Raw genomic sequence first — 10,709 nt, 5'->3', positions numbered from 1 at the left:
GTCACTTCCTAGGGTAAAAGTCCTATTCAGGAGGGATGGCAACCAAGGCCACCTGTGTGAAGACTGAGCCTCTGGAACTCTTCTATTCCAGCACCTATCTGCCTCCAGCTAATAATATGCATTTTGTTATACAGACAAACAGAATTTTATTATTCTCAGGAGTTATCCTGATCTCAAATTCTATTTAGAAGGGCACATAAGAAGGGAAAGGCAGAAGTCTCTGGAACAAAGCTTTTACCTGCCTGTGATCAGCCAGGGCTAGAGAAAGTAGAGAATTTTGAAAGCAGTAGGCATCTCAGAATATGGGGCCCCATGGTAGTACATGACCAGGTTGTTTTCTAGTTGCAAAAGAATTTCCTATGGCACGTGGGGAAGAAGCAATCTTCTGAGTCCCAGAAGATCATCTTTCTTGGTATCTCATGCCAAGGGTTGGGCCTCCCCAGAACCTCAGTGACATTTGACTAGTAACCAGTTCCTTCTGGGCCCATCATGAGGCCACAAATACAGGCAGTGTACTACTCCTTCCTCCATAGCAGTGAATATCAACACTTCCAGAAAATGTGTGGAATATAGATGTTTATATATTTGAGGTATTTAAAAATCTATTTTTGTTACAAGTTCTAAATGAAGAATAATCATCTTAAAAATAGAAAAGACAACCAAAAATAACACAAAAATGTCAAAAAAAGAAATCTACATTAAGCTGACTCCTATAAGGGTACTATGTAAATAGCACCATATCCAAAATGATAGGACAGTGTCTCTTCGGTAAGAAAACTCCTTCATCCAAGGAAAATCAAATTACTAGCTAGTACCACTGCTTTAATTGCTACTCAAAACTAAATTCCAGCTAAATCTCAGTCCTTGTGCAACCATCATTTTCCTAGAAAGCTGATTTGATATTCATACTGTTCATGTTTTTTTTATTGTTGCTCTTTTGTTTTGTTTATAATTCCTGATTCAGTGTCTGAGAGAAAAGCATCCAATTATTAAAATCTAGGAATAGTTCTTGTGCCTCAGTCAAAAAGTTGTCTGAAGAAGCAAATATTTGGATTTTCCACGTTTTTGAAGGAAAAAGAATCTTCTCATTGGCAATCATGCCAGAGAATCATTTAAACATAAAATGAATGCAAACAAATAAAATAGAATTTCCAGGATGTCAAAAGCCCCAATGAAGGCATGTTCCATTATTCTTCTGTTTGCTGTAGTCAGCCTTCTGTTGCTATGACAAAATATCTGAGATAATCCAACTTTTAAGGGAGAAAGATTGTTTCGACTCATGATTTCAAAGACTTCAGTCCATGTTTAGTTGACCCATTATTTGGTCTCTGTTATCGGGCAAATAATCACAGTAAGAGAATGTTTTGGATAAGAGCTGTTCACCTCACAGGGGCTGGGATGAAAGAGAGGTGCTAGGATCCCAGTAACCCCTTCAAAATTTAAATTTCTTCCATATTTTCTACTTTCTTAAGTTTTCACCATCTTCACATAAGGTCATTCTTCAATACATTAGCCTTGAAAGGATTTTGCAAATCATACCATAATTCTATACCTTCATTATATAATCTTTTTCTCCCCCCTTCTACTAAAACTCTATATCTTTCATTCAACTGAGTTCTGAAAAAGTTATATTCTCCATATATATGAGTGGATCAGAGATGGAGAAAAGAAGTAGGAGGAAGAAGAAAAACCAAATTTCAATCAGGCATGAAAGTTATTTTATTAGGTCCAGATTACTCTTAACAAAGTAGTATCATTTCAGTCATCATCCTTATTGCTGTAATAAAAAAAATAAAACCTGACTACACAACTTAGAGGAAGAAAGATTTATTTGCTCAAAATTCTGAAAATTTCAGAGCCTGAGTTTGTAAATCTCAAGGTATAATAGTAGAAATTAGAGAAGAGAAAAATCAAGAGTTCTACTTTTACATCATGGAAACCAGATGAGAGAAAGCAACAGGATTCAAAGATACAAGCACAGCTCCTATAGCCATATCCCCAAGGCCCTATTTTCTCCATCCACATCCTACCTGCTTGTGTTACCACCCAGTAAATCTATTACAATGGATGTATCCACTTCTGAAATTACAACACTAATGACAATTATATCAATTTAAACATGTAAATAAGCTTTTCAGGGAACATTCTATATCAAATAAATATCTTAATTTGAAACTCATTTTTACTTCTCACTTTAGTCATAATTTATATTAAGAGGAGAGCAATGGTACTTAGCACACCTCAAAATTCAGTACATTTATTATTTGAACAAGTGAAGTTAAGGGGTCCTGCCTTCTTTCCTTAGGAAGGGTACACAGAGGCAGTTTCTACTGAGAGTTGTGATTCCCTAAACTTGGCTCTCTGGTTCCGAAATTGAATTTTCAATTATTTATGCATGTTAATTTGTATAAGGGATAGATTCATATAATCAGATTTAAATATCTGTATTATCTATAAAATGTCAATACTGTCAATGTATTTTCTGAAAAATATTTTTCTAAGAATCAGCATACTTTATCTTCATGAGTATTTCTTAATGAAAATAATGATCAAAGATTGTTTAATGTGATTGATTTAATTCATTGAATAATACAATGTCCATTTGAACTACAGTCTACCTTGATGATTCCAACTATAATAGTTTTCCATTCTTTAAGTTAAATATGGTTAGGTTTTCCATATATAACCAGAAAATTATCATCAAAAGTCAGGTGCCCTTGGGATTCCAAAAAAGCTTTTGCTTTATTGATAAAAGATAAGAGAGAATCTTCTTTTTATTGTTGCCCTAATACACATTTGAGACAATGGTGTTTCTATATTGGCAGCATTAAGGGATAAATATCAGCATTGTAGATAGCAAAGCAGAAATTCAGAGATTCTGGACCCTCAAGTACCCTATCCAACAAATGAATAAATATCATCTGATTACACAATAATCAGTATAATAATAATAATAATAATAATAATAATATTTAGTAATAAATAATATTTAGTAATAAATGTCTTTAGGTTAGTTTAGTAATAAATGTTTTTAGTAATAAATGCCTTTAGGTTTCAAGCCACTATTAGATATATTTCTATAGTACAAGTTAAAATGTTTCTTTAGAGTAAAAAATGCTCCTGTAGCTTTATTTCTAGTGTATTCATGAGAACATAGTGTCCTATGTATCATAGCTTTTGTCTGAGCTGATTTGCCATAATTTCATGCTAGTCACCAGCTGCCAAAAAAATTACTATTCTGATTAGATTGTTTTATTTTTCTAGTAGGTATTGTATCTCTTCTTTTCTAAGAATGACATTTGTCATTCTCTTGATTATAATAGCATCTTAGAGTTACTGTTTTGAGGGCTAAAATCTGTTTATGCAGCTAATTAGCTGTTGATCTTAGTTAAGTTTATTTAACTAGAGCTGGATGAATCTATGTCTTAAATTATATTTTGGATATTTAATTTCTGTAAGTGCATGGTCAAGCTTCTGCTAGTACTGTCCAAGGCTCTCCTCAAAATAGAAGCATAGTATTTCAATATACAGTTTACAGATAAGTTTTTTGTAGATTTTTAAACATTTTCCTCTGTGTTTCTGCCTTTAAAAAGAATGCAAAACACTTTCAAAAGTAACTACAAAAGATAAAAAATAAAAACTTTCAAAATGTATTTAAAATAAATTTAATTTAATCATTTTTTAAAATTTATTTAAAATTAAACATTTTCAAAATTTATTTAAAATTTTTATTTGTTATTCAAAGTGAGTGATCAGTTTCACCTTCCACTTCCCCCACATATCCCAAACAGATTTGGATGTACAGATATATAGTCAGCTTTAATACATATTTTCTTCTTAAAATGGAAGGCAATTTGTAATTAATTTTTCATATGATATTATCTTTAAAAATAGTATTTAAAACATAAGGTTACAGGTAATAGAAATATGAATGATTGTATTACGATATTTGTAGCCAAACATAACTCATACCAATCTGAGATATTTAAAGGGACTAACAGGCTGTTTATGCAATTGATCTCTAAATAATTTGTGATATTAAAAATATGTTTCTATTTCTATCTTGAATATGCTCATTTTGGTGAATTTAGAATTTGTAGGGTATTAAGAAATTTAGTTGGCTCTAATTTCTTGGTTTTGAATAACTGGGTACTCTTTTCTCTCTTAGTGTTTATACATATTCAATACTCAATTGTTTAAAGTCAATTTAACGCTTGATAATTTAAGCAGACATTCGGCCATTTAGGATTAAATCTTGTTACATGATTGTTGAAAGGTAATATATGTATTCTATACAATCTATAATTCTTTATAAAGGATCTAAAATTAGTTATATGTGTATATCACTTTATTTATTATCTAAATGATTATTGTCTTTTTCACATAAAATTCTAGTTTAGTTTTAGCCCGGCGTGGTGGAGCACGCTTGTAATCCCCATGCTTGGGAGGCAGAGACAAGAGGATCACACAGGTTCGAAGGCAGTCACACTGGCTTAAGAGTTCCTGTTTCCAAATAAAAAAGTTTAAAATAGGTCTGGGAGTGTGGCCTGGAGGTAGAAGGGCTTCCAGAAACCCCAGTACCACTAAAAAAAAAAAAAACAAACAAACAAACAAAAAAACAAGCACAATTTTAGTTTAGTTTTAGTCTTGGGTAATTTTTTCCACATTTATTTTTTTGGTTCCTCAATTTTATAGGTGCTCCTTTGTTCATATATTAATATTAATATTATTTACATATTCAATTTACCCATATTATTTTCTCCCTAATTTACTATCACCATACTTTTCTTTATATTTCCTAATAACCAGAGGACAGAAGAACAATTTTAAATCCTAATAAATGCAGCCTTCATTTTTGATATTTGATTCTGATTTATTTATTTATTTATTTATTTTTAGTGGTAGTGGGGATGGAACCCTTCTGCCTCTGGGCTACACTCCCAGACCTATTTTATATTTTTTTATTTGGAAACAGGGTCTCTTAAAGCCAACAAGGCTGGCTCCGAACCAGCGTGATCCTCCTGTCACCGCCTCCCAAGCACGGGGATTACAAGGGTGCGCCACCACGCCCGGGAGATTCTTAATATTTTTTTTTGTATTTTTTTTATTGGTGCAATGTATTCATACATCATAATGGTATAAAGAAAATACTTTTGTAGACATACATGCATACATCGCCCAATTAGCCCCTACCCGATCCCCACCCCATTCCCTCCTCATTCCTTCTTCCCATGCTTGGCTTAGTGGTTGACATCTAGTTTTATAGCAATTTATCCAATATTAACGATGATAATCTCACAAAACAGTTTCATTTGTCTGATACCAAGATTTTGATGACTAAAAGATAACAGTTCAATGTTTCTTTTTGCTTTCTTTCTTACCAGAGAATATTTTTTTCTTTTCTTTTTTTTTTTTTTAGGTGAAGCTATCATACATTTATTTATTTATTTTTCAGAAAAAATCTATCCTGATATGGATATGGACTCTAGATACCCAAAACAATCTCGAAGAAGAACAAAGATAGAAGATGTATATTTTCTGATTTCAAACCATATAAAGCTAGAATAATTGAAACAGTGTAGTACTGTTCTAAAGGCAGATATATAAACTATTGGAGTTAAATAAAAGCTTAGAGATAAATTCTTCCATATATTGTCAAGTTATTTTTGACAAGGTTTCCACGAAGCCTTACCTTTCTCCATCAACCTTTTGGCTCACATGTGAACAAAATTGTTCAGAAATGTTTATGCTCTCACTTTTTATGGTGGTGGGAAGTTCAAAGCAAGAAAATTCAGGCTCACACATAAGAACCCTCAACCCATCCTCACTTTCTAACTACCAAACACCAGTCTCCTTTTGAACCATTCTGGGAATTAGCTTGCTCATTCTGGAAAGCCTCAATATATGAGTCCTTTCTCATCCCCTCATAGTGTGTTTGTGTAGCATCATGAGTCTCAACAAATAGCTCATATGCTAAAGCGGGTACCCAACACCATTTCTGTGATTTGATTACAATCGGTACTAATGAAAAAATTGTCTAGAAAATGGTCACAATCATTAGGACTGCTATTCTCTTGCTTTGATTTACAAGCTTTTGAGGTGTGCTTCTTTGTGCCTCTTCAACAAACCTAATTCAGATTGTATGTTATGGAGATACAATGGCCACCCAGTGTTTTTATCATATTTTCTGTAAAATATTATTTTGGTATATTTTTGGATTTAAAAATGAGTCAAATTGTAGACTTCTCTTTCTTTCTTTCTTTCTTTCTTTCTTTCTTTCTTTCTTTCTGGTACTGGGGATGGAACCCAGGGGCATTTTACCTCCAAATTATACCCCCAACCCTATTTTCTAGTCTCTTATCTGCTGAAACATGGTCTCCTGAGTTTTACCTTCACCCAGATCTGTTCTGGTGTCTTAAATGGAATTGTGTACCCTCATTCCAATGTAATTCATAGCTGATGTTCACCCCAGTGTAATCAGCTGTGACTGCTGGCTATATGTCTTAGCATAGGTATTGGCTTCAATCTATAGTGTTAGGAAAAACTGATGTTCTTTATAATATGTGGCCCATTGGGAGATGCCTATCTTCAGATAAAGCAGATACCATGTGGCATATTGAGGTCACATTCTTAAAAGCAGACCTTATGCTCAGGAGAGCCCTATAATGCTTTTACTATGATGTCATGTATGCTTTTATGGCTATATGAGGAAAAAAGTAATCTTGAGTCTCAGGGTTTCAGAGAAAAGTCCCATGGCACTTCTGTAGCACAATCATAGGATGAAATCAGAACCCAGGTTCTTTAGCATTTTAAAGCAACGACTGCTATAGGGAGACCACTGAAACAGTATTTATGTAATTATCTGAAGAAAGAAACTTGTAAATATGGGCAGAGTATAGAGAATTCTCCCTTGGAGTAGAAAGAGTAATTTATTTAAAAAAAAAAAAGGAAGAGGAGGAAGAGAAGAAAGAGGAACAGGATATGATTAGGTCAACTCTGCCAACTGGATATACAAGGCAAAACAAAACAATTAAAGTAGAAGTCTAGTGAGCTGAGACCAGAGGATCATGGTTCATGGACAGCCTCAGCTACTTAGCAAGGCCCTTCACAACTCACTGAGACCCTGTTTCAAAAATAAAGAGACTAAAAATTAGGGTTGAGGGTGTAGCTCAGAGGTAAAGTGCCCCTGAGTTCTATCCCCAGTACCATAAAACACACACACACACACACACACACAGCAGATGTCTACAATTTGACTCATTTAAAAATCCAATAATATCTGGGCTTGGTGGCGCACCCTTGTAATCCCCGTGCTTGGGAGGCAGAGACAGGAGGATTACCCAGGTTTGAAGCCAGCCTCGCTGGCTTAAAAGACCCCGTTTCCAAATAAAAAATATAAAATAGGTCTGGGAGTGTCGCCCAGAGGTAGAAGGGTTCCCAGGAACCCAAGTACCACCAAAAAAAAAAAATAATAACAATAAAAATAAATAAATAAATAAATAAATAAATAAATAAATAAAATAAATACTAAAATATTCTTTTACAGAAAAAATGATAAAAATACCGGGTGGTCATTGTGTCTCCATAACATATAATCTGAATTAACTTTAACAACTAGTGAAATGTTTTGATTGGCAAATTTTAATGCTCTTAATTGATAATGAATGTCACATTACAGGGATTTAAGATTCTACTAAGTTTAGATAAGTTATCCTTTATGCTTTCCTATGGCTTTTTAAATTAAACATACAATGTCTCACTGTATCACCGATACTTTTGCCTTGTCTATAAATCCCATAGTTACAGCATCTATTACCTTAAAATACCTTAAAATAACTCTTAGTGGGTTATTTTAATAATCCAGTGAGTAATCTATTAAAATTGAACTAAGTCTTTGGCTTGATAATCAAATTGACAAAATGGGATTTCCTATGGACCTTTTTCTGTGCTCCTCTGTTCCAATTGAAATAGTTAACAAAGATCAATATAAATAAAGAGAAACTTTTTAGCATTTGGTCAGATCTTAAAGTTTGGAAGAATGCTTGAAAATTCACTTTAGATTATGAAAATCTTAGTGCTGTGGTTCTACTTATTAAGACACTCATATTCAATATTATTACAATTAAGCCGGGCGTGGTGGCACACATGCTTGTAATCCCTGCACTTAGGAGGCAGAGACAGGAGGATAGCGCAGTTTTAAAGCCAGCCTCTCTTGACTGTTTCCAAGTAAAAATATAAAAATAGGTCTGGGAGTGTAGCCTGGAGGTAGAAGGGTTTCCAGGAACCACAGTAACACACACACACACACACACACACACACACACACACACACACATATATATATATATATATATATATATATATATATATATATAAACTATTAACTCCATCCAATCAGAAATTGGTAATACTTTGTTGTCATAGATTTAGATAATATCTTCTATTTGGTGACTATTTCAATAGTCTCTCACCTGCAGTTTGCCTATGAGATAATAGGAACCCAGTGCATTTTTGCCTGGCTTTTCATGCAGTACCTTAGGAACCTAGCTATCTCACATGGTCTTTGCAGGAAAGATCTTAACTGCATATAACTTTCTCCTGGAGAACAAGTATGACATAGTTGAATCTTTCTCCAAGGATATTTACTTGTTATATTCATTCAAGGCATTAAAACAAAAACAAAATTAAAAAAAGGAGCTTGGCAAAGTGGGAGTGTGCCATTGATCCACACACTGCACAAGGCCTTGTTGTCTTGGTTAAATCTCTGAAAAATATTTAACCAGCCAATGACTGCTCTATCACTGACACTGTCAAGAAATAGCTATTGATCTACTCAATATTGACAATGTTAACATGAGCCAAACATCTTTTATACTTTTCAGTGTTCTGAAGGCAATGACCTTCTCATTTATAAATTTTACTTAGACCCACTTATGCTGTTACTTAATAATAATCCATTTGACTATGTCTCCTTACAACATTAGGCTATAAAATCAATCCAAATTGTAATGCAGTAGGTATTCTGGTTGATATTCTGTAGATGCCCATATACTTTAGAGGCCTTAGCAATCTCTTCTCATACCTCTTGCAATTTATGGATTAATCAAGAGGATCATAAGTTTCCCATCAACATCTGGAACAAGAAATGGCTCTCTTTGGATGTGTAATATATACCATTAGAACAATGATTGCTATCTGGATGCAGGATTCACACAAGCCCTGAGTCATGGCCATCCATACCTGCTTCTCACTGCACCTTGAGTCATGAAATGAAAATCCTACAAGCTTTGTATATTCATGAAGGTTTTCTTGATCAAATAGAAAATATACCTAAAGGATAGAGCTAGATCTAAGTCATCTGGGGTGTCCCACATTCTGGGGCAGTGACCTCCCTGCCTTTAGTCAATCTGTGCAAGCTTTCTCTCTCTCTCTCTCTCTCTCTCTCTCTCTCTCTCTCTCTCTCTCTCTCTCTCTCTCTCTCTCTCTCTCTCTCTCTCTCATACTCACAGAGACTATTGGAAAGAATTTAAGGAACCACAAAAAGAATTCTTATATTTGGAGGCAAGAGTTTTGTGATGGAGCTTGATAGAGAACTGTTGGTTTTCATCTCTCCACCTGAACATCCATTTGCAAGGGTAAATTTCAGAAGCTAATATAATTAGCGGAGTCTCAGGGCAGTAATATTAGCACTGAATTCACTGGCTGACAATCAGTTCCATCTGTATGTTTTTAAAGACTCTTTATTCATTGCCAATGATCTGGCTGTGTGGCCCACCAAATAGCAGCAACAACAGTTTCTTATCCAGAATCTGACTTCCCCCTTTCCCATAAAGAATTCTGAGAAACTTTTCCCTTATAGATACTTAATACATAGATCAAGGTCATAAATATTTCTATCCATACTGAAGCTACTGTATAAGTTTTTATCCCCTTCTGAGATTTAGACATTATTATGAGTAACTAAGGAACTCTTTTAGTTCACTATGCTCTTTAGAAGCACTATAATGACTTTAGTTCAAGTCGCATAAATGAAATAAGATGTGTTTCAGTCATCAATATTGGGGTTAATTGAAATAATTAATCTAGCTCCACTTTTAAAGTTTAATGATGTACAACTTTCCAGTCCCTCCTTCACCTGACTCACATCTGGGCAACCTTGTGAGAAGGCTTGTGTGTTCTCTCCTTTGGCACCAGAGGAAAGTTAAAATTGCTCGAGCCCCAGCTGGCACATGGAAACCTTGCAACAGCACCAGTACCTAATCACCATAAAAGATGAGCCAATATTTTCCCTGTTCTTTCAAGCTATTTTCAGACTGGTTTGAGAGCCCATCCTGCTCTTCCCAGAAAGATTTGTTGTGTTCATAATAATGTTTTTATATTCTTTTGGTGCATATGTGGCTTCATTGGTCTCGACAAATTATATTAGGGCAATCTATTTGCTTTTTTAGAGTGACTACAACAGAAACACTGTGCATCAAATGTCATTCTCTTAGAGCATGCAGAGAAAAGAAGAAAACCCAGTTTCCTCAAAATATCCCAGCTAAAAACCACAATGGTTACTTGTGTATCATGGCGATTAAAGATTCCCATATTACTAAAACTGATTGCTGTTATTAGATAAGTGTTAAGATATATAACAGCAGCAACAACAAACCAAATAATGTTATTGCCTTTTTATGGAGCCACAAAGATTATGTTTGGGAGAGAAG

The sequence above is a fragment of the Muscardinus avellanarius genome, assembly GCF_963383645.1.
Source record: "Muscardinus avellanarius genome assembly, chromosome: 11".
In the NCBI taxonomy this organism is placed as follows: domain Eukaryota; kingdom Metazoa; phylum Chordata; class Mammalia; order Rodentia; family Gliridae; genus Muscardinus; species Muscardinus avellanarius.
Note: the sequence above shows the minus strand (reverse complement) of the source record.